This window comes from Sciurus vulgaris (assembly GCF_902686455.1).
Source record: "Sciurus vulgaris genome assembly, chromosome: 9".
In the NCBI taxonomy this organism is placed as follows: domain Eukaryota; kingdom Metazoa; phylum Chordata; class Mammalia; order Rodentia; family Sciuridae; genus Sciurus; species Sciurus vulgaris.
In genome coordinates, this window is record NC_136469.1 from 145,444,225 (window position 1) to 145,458,995 (window position 14,771).

The 14,771-nt window shown below is 55.7% G+C and overlaps 1 long non-coding RNA gene across 1 annotated transcript; it reads left to right on the forward strand.

Moving 5' to 3' along the window:
• The first annotated feature begins 1,238 nt into the window (after positions 1 to 1,238).
• LOC306670110 lies at positions 1,239 to 5,355 on the forward strand. The gene is made up of 3 exons (XR_013766321.1): positions 1,239 to 1,422; positions 1,876 to 4,266; positions 4,313 to 5,355. It is a non-coding gene; the product is annotated as an uncharacterized lncRNA (long non-coding RNA).
• Positions 5,356 to 14,771: the final 9,416 nt, after the last annotated feature.

Consider the following 14,771-nt stretch of genomic DNA (forward strand, 5'->3'; position numbering starts at 1 on the left):
TGTCCCCTGTGGCCTCCTGACCCTGGCCTGTCCGGGCAGGTGCAGACACCCTCTCTAGACAGGCCAGAAGCCCGAGTCTCTGGCATCCACATGCTCGTTGGTCCCCAGGCTGTCTACTGGTGACTCTGGGCACGGGGTGCAACTCTTAAGGTGAGAAGAAGGAGGGTGGGATATGGAGAGGCACGTTCCCCTCAGGGACAGCAAAGGCCCTGGGGCAAGAGCTAGCTGAGGTGCTGCTGGAGGTCCTGGGGCTTGAGTAGCTGGAAACGGGATGGGCGGAACAAAGATGAGGGCAGGGAGTGGGCAGCCTGCAGTCGTTCCCGGAAGTACATGCTGCAGCCAAACTGACGGACTTCAAGGAGAAATTCTTCACAGGCCCACCACTGAAGTGAGTTTTTTTTGTTTTGTTTTGTTTTGTTTTTTACATTTTAAATAGAGAAAATTTAATGTGCAAATGAATTAACAGTTCCAATTCATGCTGTTCAAAATATAAATTTATAATTGAATATTTTCAGCTAATTGTTCCAGGCATATTCATCATCTGTTCTTATTCTCCCACCCAACTTTATAGACAGATTTTCTCGCGGACAGAAGTAGAAAGTTCTGTGTGAAACCTGTTTGTAAAGGGCGAGTCCCACCAGTGCCATGTGAGTCGATGGTGACCTGGTCACTTGTGGCTGATAAGGTCAGCGGTTCCCAGTCAGTGCTTGTGGGCGGCAGATGTGCTTTTGGGGAGACACGCAGTTAGGAATGGCCATTTCTCTAAGCCTCTAGACTGAAGCCTGGTCCCCTGCTGGAGTTGGGCACAGGTGTCAGGAAAGGTTGTGTGATTTACTGTAAGGCCATCACACCTGTGGCCAGGTTCTCTTTGGCTCCATCCTGTCACAAAAGAGTTTTTTCTAGTGTAATCTCTGGGGCCATTGGTCCAGCAATTCTCTCTTTTTTTAAAAAAATGGAACGCTTCATGAATCTGCATGTCATCATTGCACAGGGGCAAGATAATCTGTATTGTTCCAGTTTTAGGGTGTGTGCTGCCAAACTTGAGCACCGAGCGGGATTCTGATCATCCTGTCTCAGTAGTCAGTGGTCACGTGGACTCAGAGCAGCAAGGACACAGACCTGCTGCCCTGTATGAGCTCCAGCTGGTGGACATCCCTGACAGAGCTCCTTGTTGGACGTGACGCTGCTGCAGGTTCATGGAGATGGTGGGGTGGACCCTGCCATCGGAACACCCAGTAACAAAAGGTAGCTGAGGAAGCCTCATGGCCGAGATGATTCAGAAGAAACACGCACTGCCGTGGCTCAAAGGGGATCCAGATGGAAGCTGGAGGAGCCGGGAAGGGGAATGCCACCTGCCGGGACCGGTGTCTGGAGCCATGTGAAGGGACTGGACAGTTGCAGGTTCCTGCGCCAGGAGAAGAGGTGGGCCTTCATGTGTCAGGGTCGGCATGCGGTCCCCAGCTTTTTCTCAAAGACCAGATAGCAAGCCTTTAGCTCTGGGGGCCTCAGGAGGTCACCTCCCCTGACTGGCCCTCAGCCCTGCAGAAACTCAAGATCAGTTCTCAGGTCAGGAAGCTGAGCCACCCAGCAAGGGGAGGAGAGGAAAGCCAGGCCTGTGTCCCCCGTGTCTGGACAGCCTTGTGCTAGCTCTGGGAGACAGAGCCGGCTCCGGGTGGCCAGAGCCTTGGCTGGCCAGGGGCAGAGAAGCCCAGCAGGGACCCGCCCCACCTGACCCAGGCCCCCCTCCACCACACCCAGAGCCCTGCCTAAGTCCTTGTGTGGCCATTGGCTCTGAGTGGCAGCGGGAGCAGGTCCTGTGGCTCAGCAGCAGGTCCTGGGACAGAGCCCTGACGGTGGGCCTCTTCTGTCCTCTAGCTACAGAAGCAGTTTTTTCAATTGCCTGTGAGTTGATGATGGTGACTTATGTAGTCTTAGGAGATGACCAGTCTCGTCCAGAGTGTAGACTGCACGACCTGTCGCTCTCTGTCTGCTCTGCTGCTCTGGCTCCCCTCAGGCCCTCACCCACATGTGCTCTCTCTGCTGATGAGACTGGTCGGAGGTTTGTTTATGTTATTTATTTATTTAGAGGAGCGGCTCTTGGATTTACTGACGGGCGCTCCCATTTTTCTTGTTTCCAATTCATTAATTCTGCCTTTATCTCCGTCCCTCCCCTTCCTGCCTCCGTGGATTTACTTTATTGTTCTGTTTTTCCCTCCTGTGTCGAATGCTTAGTTCATTTATTTTCAGTCACTCTTGCTCAGTAATAAAGACGTTTAGGGCTGTGGGTTCTCCTCCAGCTTCTCCTGGAGCCACGCCGTGGACTGCACTTTCTCTTCCCGTATGAGTGTCAAATCGCCTGTCACCGTGTTTTATTTGCCCTCTGACTTAGGAGTTGTTTGGGAGGGTGTCTCTGAATCTCCAGATCATCTACTTCAATGTTTTACGTCCTTTGTGAACTTTTAGGTCAGTTGTATGGGTTGGAATAATGAGATCTGCCGATGTTTTGCCAGGTGGACTGTATGGAGGCATGTGCGATGTGCGTGCATGTGCAGGTATAGCTGCATGCATGCACATATGTGTGCATGCATGTGTGCAGATGTGTCCATGGCCACACACAGGTGTGCACTTGCATGTGTTTGCATGTACATGGCATACACACATGCTCCCAGGTCTGCTTGGGGTCCACATGTGCTCATGTACCTATGTATGTGTGCACGTGTAACTACATGTGTGCCCCTCTGCATGTGTGTCTGCATGTGGGTCTGTGTGTATGTGTTTCTAACACACGCGCATGTCGTTGCATGTGCTTGTGGGTGTGTGCACTTGGGGTTAATACCCACGTGCAGCCTGTGTACATATGTATAAGCACATGTGCACGTACATGTTTATGGAACAGTCTCTGGTTTCAGGCACATGCTCCGACTGTGGGGTACAGCTGCCTGTGAACACAGCTGCCAGCTTAAGGGCATGGTTGGGATTGTAGAGGCCTCCTCCCTGGTCCAGCTCTGTCTCCACCGGTGTCCAGGAGTCCCCCAGGGTGTCTGAAGGCCTGCCCCTCGTGTGGAGCCCAAGTCCCCAGTTGTGCCCATGGCAGATATTCCTGATCTCACAGGGCTGACTGTGGGCAGGGGCAGATGGCAGGACAGCATGGGTATCCCTTTGCAGCTGGGGTCTGTCCCTGGACCTGCCTGGCAGGGCGCTGGGGAGCGTGGTGCACAGGAGTCCAGAGGCGTGTATTTGTGTTGCTTGGCACTTTAAAACTGCACATCGACCCTCTGTGTCTGACGATGGCTTTTGCTTGGCTTCTTCCTGTCTAAGGCTAACACAGATCGTCACAGACCGCCACCGCTGCTTTGGCCCCCTGCCCGAACGTCCATCGTCCTCGTGCTCCAGGCTCCCCTCCCCAGCCCCAAATGCATGCTCAGGACTCGTGGCCTGGTTTGGCCTTCACTGTGGGTGCTGTCTTTCTATGTCTTTGGTCTTGCGCGATGGAGGCTGCGTCTCCTTCCTGGCTGCTGCCCCCTGACTGGCCCCGTTGGAGGAGAGTCAGAGCTGAGCTTCAGTGCTGCTCCCGGGGTAGCTCTGGAGGTCCTCTCTGACCTTGGCATTGGCCCTGACACCTGGAGTGCTTTTCCTTAGTCCTCACGTCTGTCTCTGCAGTTGGCTTCTTGAACTCGTGTCTGCAGTGTCCTCTCCTGATGCTCTGCTGTGATGGGCCCTGAATTCCCAGGCGCTGAAAGAGTGTCTAGGTTGCTGCCTGAAAGATCCAGCATGGGGCTAGACCCTGCAACCCACCACCACCAGCTAGCCCTCCTGCCCTCTCTACATGGACATGCTGGGTCCACCTGCGTTGCCCCTGGTGGCCACTGGGTGGCAGCAAAGATCAGCCCTGGTGCTGGCTGTGGCTTGGGCCTGCTGGTGTGGGCCCTGCTGGGCCCCAGGAGCTGGAGCTCTGGGGAAGATCCAGGCCTTCCGGCCTGTGAGCTGAGGAGAGGGCTCCTCTGTTGGTCCCGCCTGCTCCTGTGCCCCAGGGGCCAGCTCTTCCTACTTCCAGCCAGTGCTGGGTCTGGGGACTCCACAGGAATCCCATGCCATTCCTGAGACTGGGGGCTGTAGGTGGGGAAGAGATCCCTGGCCTTCGGTCTCAGGGAGCATCTTCTCTGCCTGGGAGAGTGTAGCAACCCTCCAAATCCAGGGGTGGAGACCTGCAGTGGGCAGTGACCCTCGAGGTGCCCTGGACCCTATGCCACCCCTTCCTTTGCCCAGGTGAGGTGTGGGCCCTGGACCCTATGCCACCCCTTCCTTTGCCCAGGTGAGGTGTGGGCATGACCCAGGTGTGACCCCATGCCTGGGGACCCTCCACTCCTCTTGCTGGGAGACAGGTAGACCCTGAGTGCAGAGATGTGGGGGGACTGGCTTGAGGCCACACAGCTCTCATTGAAACTGGCTCTTGCAGGGGTCACTTCATGGTGGATGGGGAGCCTTGAGTGAGGTCTGGGCCTCAGGCCCCCTGACACGCTGTTTGTCCTTGGAGGTGCCACCTGTTGAGTGAAACCCAGAGGGGCTGCGGTTCGGAGGGAGGGAGAGGGACCAGGAGTGCTGGAAGCCCTTTGGCCCTGGGCCTCCCCACTACCCTGAGGCTGGTGGACATTCTTCCTCTAGCCTAGAATTTGACCCAGGCCAGGAGGGCAGGTGGCCAGGCACACTCTCTGACCCGGCCCCTCGGGACTCCTGGCAAGCCCCGGGGGAGACAGGAGTCTTCTGGGAGTCACGTGCAGCAGGTTCCAGGGGTGGCGGGCTGGACCCTGGGTCCTTTGGTCTGAGGCTCCCAGAGCAATTGATCCCACAGTTACTGGAGGAGTGGCCACAGCACCTAATGTCGGAGAGACGCTCATCAAGAGGCAGTTCACAGCTGCCCTGCTGCCCGAGGGCTCGAGCCAATCAGGGGACAGGGACAGCTACTGTGGCCTTGTCAGAACAGCCTGGCCAGGCCAGATGAGGCACCAGGGGTCAAAGGGTAAGAAGTCATGGCCCCTCCACCTGCTGGGCTAGGCAACTTCTGAGTATCCTGTGCTGGGGCCTTTGGTGACCTCAGTGGCCAAGGGAGGTGATCTTTTGTGACCTTGGCGAGAGGGCAGAAAACCAGGCACAGTGCTGGTGGGTCCAGAGGCAAAGGCTAGTGGGCCAGCACTGGACTCCAGGGCCCTGTGTGGCTTGCTCCACCCTGTGGACCTCGAGCCAGGGCTTCCCTCAGACATCTGCCCCAGGGGCTGGAGACAAGCAGGGACACTGCCAGAGTCCAGCTACCACAGCAGCTGCAATGCTGGCCCTCGCCCACCCAAGCCCCCACCCCAGCTGAACTCCACGTGCCCCAGTCCTGTGCCTACCTGCCCCAGGGAGACTCCGCCCCGCCCCGCTCCCATCCACTCACGGGGACTTGGTCAGGGCCCTGGCTTCCCTACTACGTCTTCCACCTCCACTGTGGCTGCTCTGCGAATGTGCCCCTGCCCCGTCCTCACTGAGCTGCCAGGCACCATCAGTCTGATGGGTGAGGAGTTGGCACCTGGTTGGGGCTGGAGGCCAGTGAGTGGGCAGGGTGGGATGGGAGGAGCCACCTTGCTTGGGGACGGACGCCTTGGCCTCCTTCCCCAGCGGCCCCCACCGTGTTCCTGTGAGACTGCACCCTGCCCCCAGCGCCTGGGTCCTGCCCCTCCAGCCAACCTTGCTCTGCCCTCTGGTGGCCACTCCTCACCAGGCCTCCAGTACTTGGGCAGTGTCTCCCCAGGCCTGTCGAGGGGCTGGCTCCCCCCAGTGCACCCAGACCCAGCCCTGCTGGGCCAGTGAGTCTTGCTGGATGATGAACCAAGGGAGAGGACGCGCCGGCAGCGGGCAGCACTTACGTCTCCGCCCTGGTTGTCCGGCAGGCCTGGGGCTGTGGGCACCACGCCACGTGCTCCCAGCCTCCCCGTCTAAAAGCCTAGCAGGGCTTTTCCTGGCCCTGGACTGCATGGGGCCAGCTTCCCCTGCCAGCTGGGGTCCTGTTTGGTGGGCTGTGTGACCAGCTCCTTGCAGGTCCGTGGCGTGTGACCAGGGGCCCCTGTGGCCACAGGGACGGCAGACACCTTGGGCTCTGGCCACCCTGGCATCCCTGGCTGCTCTGCTTTCGTGTGGAAGAAAGTTGACCAGCTTCTCAAGGTGCCTCCGCACCCCCTGGCCCCAGAGCCTCTCTGAGCCTGGGCCCTGCCGCGCCCTGGGCACGTGACTCACATCGTCGTGACTCAGAGACAGGCGGGCAGGCGTATGGGAGCAGGCCTGAGCCCAGGGCACTGCCCCTGCCCACCATACTGTTACTCCCTGTCCATGGAGCCGAGGGGCTTTCTGCTTCTCAGGGATGGGAGGGGACCCTGTGGGAGCCACCAACAGGCCAGGTGGACAGGTGCCTGTGGTTGGCGGGCAGCCAAGACAGTGAGCCCAGGCCTCGCACCCTTCCTCGTGGGCATGGCCCCTGTGGCGGGGCAGCCACCTCAGCCCAGGCCTGCCCGGCGGCACCCGCCTCCTGCTCGCTGCCCACTGGAGACGGAGCCCAGCACCGCTGCCTGCCTCGACTTTTTCTCCTCCCCAATTAATTAATTTAAATTGACCATTAAGTCAGCTGAGTTTTGATTGATATTTTCATTAGCAGCGCTGTCCGACGCCCCAGGAATGTATGGTGATGTCCGATCTGCGGGCGGCCCGCTCCTCCTCCCGGCTCTGAGTTATGGCTGGCACCCGCCGCGGCTCCCAGGATAATTTGAATTCAGATGAGCTGCGCAGTGTTCCCGAGGCTGGCGGCCGGCCGCTGACGGATGGCACTTGGGTTACTGCAAGGTCACCGTGCAGCCGCCACCCCCGCCGGAGGGTGGGCCAAGGTGCGGGGGAGCTGGGCAGCCCCACGGTACGTGGCCACAGGGACTCTGCGAGTGGCCCTCATTGCCAGGAGAGTGCTGGCCAGCCAGGACAGCTGCCCTTCATGTCCGTGGGAGCCTTTCCCCGTCTCCAGGGAGCTGACGGGTGAGGGGCTGGACCCAGGTTCAGCGTGACCAGCCGGCTCTGTGGCACCCAGATCCTGGGAGGTGCTTCAGGGACCTGGCCATGCCAGGCAGAGAGCTGGACCTGCTGTCCCCTTCTCAGCATGGGACTGACACCAGGCTGGTGCCACCATGATGTCTCCAACGCGAAGTGTCCCCCTGGGCATGCGGTGCAGCCGCATCCAGAAGTGGGCCCCTGGAGTTTTGGGGTCAGGAGCCTGACCTCTGCAGCAGGTCGGTGACGTCGTGTTGAGGTGGTGGGCGCTGCAGCGGGTGTGGCCGGAGTGGTCTGCTGTGTGGTGACATGGCACCTCCACTTGGTTTAGGGGGGACAAATGGGCCACCTGGCCTCTCTGGGGCCCCTATGTGACTCCTGATTGTACACTCCACGTGGGGTCTACAGAGGACAGGGGTACCTGTCTGGTCCTTCTCCACCCCTCAAGAGGATGGCGTACTTGCTGCTGACCTCAGGCCTGGAGGTCAGCTTGTAAGCGAGTGTCCACTGCTGAGGGCTGAGGGCTGGCACCTATGCTGGGTCTGCAGGAGGCAGCCTGCAGTGGTTGGGATTCAGATGCAGGCTGTGTGGGCAGCCCTGTGGTGCAGGAGTCTGGCGGGGTGAGGGAGAGCACAGGGCAGCCATGGGCTGTCCCTGTGAGAGGGCCTGGCTGGAGGCCTGGAGGCCAGAAGGAGCCTGGCAAAGGTGCCCACTTCATGCCTACTCACCCCAGCCCTGGGGTCTCCCAGTGGTCACTCCAGGATGGAGCCACCTTTGTCTTGTGTCTGTCCTTGTCCTGCTTGGGCAGGCTGAGCTTCGCGCTCACAGAGGCTGGCAGCATGGCCAGGGCTGGCCGCAGGTGGAGTCAGCTGACGTCCACGACCTGAAGCCTCACCCACCCCTGCCAGGGTGCTTCCTGGTGTCCGCTGCCCGGGACAACCTTGGCCCGTAAGTACCACAAGAAAGGCCCAGAAGTGAACTCCCCCCCCAGGTTTAATTTGTGCTTTGTTCTGGGCAGTGCAGGGACACTCTGTGGCCTGCTTCACACCAGCAGGACCCTCCCTCTGCCCAGTGCTGCCCACCCGCGGGTCACTCTCTGTCACCTCAGGTAGTGAGAGAGCCACACGGCACAGCCTGACCTGGCCTCCCAGGGTTGCTGTGGCAGCAAGGGGAGACGGCCAGGCCAGGGTGGGTCGCCTGTGCCTGCCCATGCCCATGCCCTGGGTGAGCCCCAGTCAGTGTGGGGTGCCAGACCTTCGTGAGAGCTGGCTGAGGGTGGCCTCAGTCAGTGTGGTCCTACCCTGCACAACCTGCCTGCCCTGCCTCTGCACAACCTGCATCCCCTGTGCTGCCTGTTGTGGAGAAGGGTTGTCATGCTGTTGTCCAGGGAATAGGCCAGGGGCTGCAGGTGGTCAGTGTGGACTCCGTGGTTAAAACATCCTTTCAACCCGGAACCTGTGGGGTGGAGGCCAATGCCACCCCGTGCCTCCTCTGGATGGAGACCCTGCCACACCTTTCTTCTCCGGTGCCTATGTCCCAGTGCAGGCGCCTGACTGGACACACCGCGGCCCCACACCTCTCTTCACAGGGGTGCACGGCCTGTGCTGCTCTCTGGGTCTCGTTTCCTTCCCTTCGACACTCTTGACCTCTGGCCAGTCCCATCCTGCATGGTCTCTGTCCCGTCCACCTTGATTCCTGCAGGCCCCACTTGCCTATCTGCTCCTGGTAAGGACCTGTGGACACCTCTGCTTCCCTATCCCTTCCCAACAGTGGACCGTGGTCCTTGGCAGGGCCCCCTTGAACTGGGATGCACGGGCTCTGGGAGGGGCTGCTGACCCACAGACACCCACCACCCCAAGCCCCGTGGCCTGGCTGCCGAGGCTAACTGCAGGGCTGGGTCTGGCCGGGCTCCTCACCTGCTGGCCAACAGTGTCTGCTCCTGTAGTGAGCAGCAGTGTGTCTAATCGCAGGATCACATCTGCTGGACTTGGCTCTGTGTAGACTCAGTCTCCTGATGGCTCTCTCCTGGGAACCGTCTGCCCTTTGACCTCAACAACTCTTTTGGGCCCCAACTTTTCCCTGTCTGTTGCTAAAACTTGCTGAGTGATCTCAACCCCTAGATCTCTGCATATGGCCTGAGGGGTGGATGTAGGTGTATTCTCATCTCCATACAATAATCCAGTTTGTTTTCATTCCAAGTTTTTGAGATATTTAAGAAATATTAAAGGTTATAGGATATGTTTCCTGACACATTTGAGATGATTGAATTCCTTGTAAAGAGACACGCCTTTGTGTGGCGTGTTTTCTGGTGGGGAGGTGTTACGGACGGTTTAAATATTACGGGTCCCCCAGGAGCTCACATGTGAAGCAAGACAAGAAGGCTTGAGGGAGAAATGACTGTTAGGAGAACCTTCACCCAGTCAGTGAAGGGATCCCCCGATGGGGGGGTAACTGAAAGCAGGAAGGGTTTACCTGAAAGAGGTGGGCATTCGGGTGTGTCTGTGGGGAAGATGTGCGGTATCTGGCTAGTGGCTCTCCCTCTGCTTCCTGATCATCTTACAAGACACACTCTTAGTCAAACTCTTTGCCCTGATGTTCTGTCTCACCTCAAGTCCCAGGGAATGGAGTCTGCACTCTGTGGATTAAGACTTCTGAAGCCATAAGTCCCCAAATAAATATTTCCTCCTTAAAATGATTATCTTCAGGTCCTGCAGACACAACAGTGAAAAAGATGATTAAATATAGGACATGAAAACAACACTGATCCAAATGGTAAGACTCTGGATCCTGTGTAAGCAGAGCAATGAAAAGATGTGCTCCATTTGTGTACATTGAGTCAAAATGCATTCTGTTGTCATGTATATCTCATTAGAACAACAACAACAAACAAAAACAGCACTGACCAAATTGGTTGTGACAAATATAATAAAACGTGTATTAAATTGCATTTCATTAAAAAAGTATATGTGGATACACATCACATGTGTGCACACATACAGATATACAATGGAATAACAACACAGATGTACATGCAGCAAGTATATCCAACACAGGCATAAACACACTGATATGTGGGACATACATAACCTTACATGTATATATCAAAAAACGACACAAGAATATAAAAAACTAAAACAAAATTTACATATATGTATAACCACACAAATAACATCCACATATCTACATACACATATATTTAAAATATGCAATACATTAAAACATGCATGTGTGCAGACATAGGTGGGTACAGACTGAAAGGGAAGGTGTGTGAAGAGAAAGTGAGGAGATGCAATGTGGGGAAATGAAGTGTGAAAATTAGTGGCGTAAGGAGAGGGAGTGTAGGGGATGGATTTGAGGAGATGGACTTGAGATGAAGTATGAGGAGATCGAGTGTGTGGAGATAGAGTGTGAGGAGGTGGAGTGTCAGGAGGTGGAGTGTGAGGAAGAGCGGGAGGAGATGGTATGTGAAGAGATGGAGTGTGAAAAGAAGGAGAAGATGCAGTGTCAGGAGATGCAGTGTCAGGAGATGGAGTGTCAGGAGAGATTATGAGGAGATGGAGTATGAGGAAATGGAGTGTGAGGAGATGGAGTGTGCAAAGATGGAGTGTCAGGAGGGATTTATGAAGAGATGGAGTGTGCGGAGATGGAGTGAGAGGAGATGGAGTGAGAGGAGATGGAGTGTGCGGAGATGGAGTGTCAGGTGAGAGACGAGATGGAGTGAGAGGAGATGGAGTGTGAGGAGATGGAGTGGGAGGAGATGGAGTGAGAGGAGATGGAGTGTGTGGAGATGGAGTGAGATTAGATGGAGTGTGTGGTGATGGAGTGAGAAGAGATGGAGTATCAGGAGTGGGATTGCGAGCAGAAGGTGGAGTGTGAGGAGAGGGAATGTAAGGAGATAGAGTGTGAGGAGACGGAGTCTGAGGAGATGGAGTGTCAGTAGGGACTATGAGGAGATGTAGGTGAGGAGATGGAGTGTGTGCAGGATGTGAAGAAATGGAATGTGCAAAGATGTACTGTGAGAAGATGGAGTGGAAGGAGATGGATTGTGAAGTGTTGGGGTGTCAGGAGGGATAATGAGGAGAAGGAGTGTGAGGATTTGGAGTGGAAGGAGATAGAGTGTGTAAAGATGTGTGAGAAGATGGAGTGTATGGAGGATGTGAAGAAATGGAGTGTCAGGAGACAGTGTGAGGAGATGGGGTTTCAGGAGGGATTATGAGGAGATGGAGTGTGAGCAGATGGAGTGCGTAAAGATGCAGTGTGAGAAGATGGAGTGTGTGGAAGATGTGAAGAAATGGAGTGTCAGGAGATGGAGTTTGATGAGATGGGGTCTCATGAGGGATTATGAGGAGATGGAATGTGAGGTGATGGAGTGTGAGGAGATGAAGAGTGAGGAGATGGAGGGCCAGGAGGGATTGTGAGGAGATGGAGTGTGCAGAGATGAAGTGTGAGGAGATTGAATGAGAGAAGATGGAGTGTGAGGAGAAGGAGTGTCATGAGATGGGGTGTGTGGAGATGGAGTTCGAGAGATGGAGCTTGAGGAGATGGTGTATGTGGAGATGGAGGGTCAGGAAATGGAATGTGAGGAGATGGAGTGTGAGGAGGTGGAGTGTGTGGAGATGGAGATTGAGGAGATGAAATGTTAGGAGAAGAATTGTGAGGAGATGGAATGTATGGAGATGGAGTTTGAGGAGGTGGAGTGTGAGAAGAGTGAGTGTGAGGCGATAGAAGGTGAGGAGATGGAATATATGGGGATGGAGTGTGTGAAGATGGAGTGTGAGGAGATGTGTGTGGAGATGGAGTGTGTGGAGATGGAGTGTGAGGAGATGGAGTGAAAAGTGTGAGGAGGTGCAGAGTGTGAAGATGGAGTGTGAGGAGATGTAGTGTGTGGAGATGGAGTGTGAGGAGGTAGAGTGTGAGGAGATGGAGTGTGTGGAGGTGGAGTGTGTGGAGGTGGAGTGTGAGGAGATGGAGTGAGAGGAGATGGAGTGTCATGAGATGGGGTGTGTGGAGATGCAGTGTGAGGAGATGGGGTGTGTGGAGATGGAGTTCAAGAGATGGAGTTTGAGGAGATGAGGTGTGTAGAGATGGAGTGTCAGGAAATGGGATGTATGGAGAAGGAGTTTGAGGAGCTGGAGGGTGAGGAGGTGGAGTGTGAGGAGATGGAGTTTGAGAAGATGAGTGTGAGGAGGTGGAGTGTGAGGAGGTCAAGTGTGAGGAGATGGAGTATGAGGGGGTGGAGTGTGAGGAGGTGGAGTCTGAGGAGATGGAGTGTGAGCAGATGGAGTGTGAGGGGATGGGGTGTGAGGAGATGGAGAGTGTGGAGAAGGAGTGTGAGGAGGAGATGGAGTGTGAGGAAATGGAATGTCTGGAGATGGAGTGTGAAGAGGTGGAATGTGTGCAGATGGAGTTGATGAGATGGAATGTGTGCAGATGGAGTGTGATGACATGAAGTGTGTGGAGATGGAGTTTGAAGAGGTGGAGTGTGAGGAGATTGAGAAAAGATGGAGTGTGAGGAGAAGGAGTGTCATGAGATGGGGTGTGTGGAGATGGAGTTCAAGAGAAGGAGCTTGAGGTGATGGAGTGTCTGGAGATGGAGTGTGAAGAGGTGGAGTGTGGGGAGATGGAGTGTGAGGTTGTGGAGTGTGAGGAGATGGAGTGTGAGGAGGTGGTGTGTTTGGATATGGAATGTGTGGAGAAGGAGTTTGAGGAGATGGAGTGTGTGGAGATGGTTTGTGAGGAAATGGAATGTATGGTGATGGAGTTTGAGGAGGTGGAGTGTGAGGATGAGGAGTGTGAACAGATGGGGTGTAAGGAGGTGGAGTGTGTGGAGATGGAGTGTGAGGAGGTGGAGTGTGAGGACCTGGAGTGTGTGGAGATGGAGTGTGTGGAGATGGAGTGTGTGGAGATGGAGTGTGTGGAGATGGAGTGTGTGGAGATGGAGTGTGTGGAGATGGAGTGTGTGGAGATGGAGTGTGTGGAGATGGAGTGTGAGGAGGTGGAGTGTGAGGAGATGGAGTGTGAGGAGGTGGAGTGTGAGGAGATGGAGTGTGAGGATGAGGAGTGTGAACAGATGGGGTGTAAGGAGGTGGAGTGTGTGGGGAAGGAGTGAGGAGATGGAGTTGAGGAGGTGGAGTGTGTGGAGATGGAGTGTGAGGAGGTGGAGTGTGTGGGGAAGGAGTGTGAGGAGGTGGAGTGTGAGGAGATGGAGTGTGAGGAGGTGGAGTGTGTGGAAATGGAGTTTGAGGAGGTGGAGTGTGAGGAGATGGAGTGTGAGGAGGTGGAGTGTGAGGAGATGGAGTGTGAGGATGAGGAGTGTGAACAGATGGGGTGTAAGGAGGTGGAGTGTGTGGGGAAGGAGTGAGGAGATGGAGTTGAGGAGGTGGAGTGTGTGGAGATGGAGTGTGAGGAGGTGGAGTGTGTGGGGAAGGAGTGTGAGGAGGTGGAGTGTGAGGACCTGGAGTGTGTGGAGATGGAGTGTCTGGAGATGGAGTGTGAGGAGGTGGAGTGTGTGGGGAAGGAGTGTGAGGAGATGGAGTTTGAGGAGGTGGAGTGTGAGGAGATGGAATGTATAGAAATGGAGTGTGAGGAGATGGAGTTGAGATGGAATGTATGGAGATGGAGTGTGAGGAGATGTAGTGTGTGGATATGGAGTTTGAGGAGATGGAATATATGGAGATGGAGTGTGTGGAGATGGAGTGTGAGGAGATGGAGTGTGAGGAGTTGTAGAGTGTGTATGAGGAGGTGCATTGTGTGGAGATGGATTTTGAGGAGATGGAGTGTGAGGAGATGGAATATATGGAGATGGAATTTGAGGGCATGGAGTGTGTCGAGGTGGAGTGTCAGGAGGTTTTATGAGGAGATGGAGTGTGAGTAGATGGAGTGTGAGAAGGTGCAGTGTGTGGAGAGGGAGTGGGAGGAGATGAAGTGTGTGGAGTTGGAGTGTGAGGTGATGGAGTGGAGGTGGTGGAGTGGAGGTGGTGGAGTGTGAGGTGGTAGAGTGGATGTGGAGAGTGAGGTGGTTGAGTGGAGGTGGTGAAGTGGAGGTGGTGGAGTGTGAGGTTAGGAGTGTGAGGTGGTGGAGTGGAGGTGGAGTATGTGGTGTTGGAGTGTGAGGTGGTGGATTCGAGGTGGTGGAGTGGAGGTGGTGGAGTGTGAGGTGGTGGAGTGTGTGGTGATATAGTGGAGGTGGTGGAGTGTGAGGTGATGGAGTGGACTTGGTGGAGTGTGAGGTGGTGGAGTGGAGGTGCTGGAGTGTGAGGTGGTGGACTGGTGGTGGTGGAATGGAGGTGGTGCAGTGGATGTGGTGAAGTGGAGATGGTGGATTGTGAGGTGATGGAGTGGAGGTGGTGGAGTGGAAGTGATGGACTGGAGGTTGTGAAGTGGAGGTGGTGGAATGTGAGGGGGTGGAGTGGAGGAGGTGGAGTTGAGGTGATAGAGTGGAGGTGGTGCAGTGGATGGGGTGGAGTGGTGGTGGTGGAATGTGAGGTGATGGAGTGGAGGTCATGGACTGGAGGTGGTGAAGTGGAGATGGTGGATTGTGAGGTGATGGAGTGGAAGTGGTGGAGTGGAAGTGATGGACTGGAGGTTGTGGAGTGGAGGTGGTGGAGTGGAGGTCATGGACTGGAGGTGGTGGAGTGGAGATGGTGGAATGTGAGGTGGTGGAGTGGAGGTGTGTGGTGGAGCATGTCAGGTGAGGTAGCTCCTCGTGT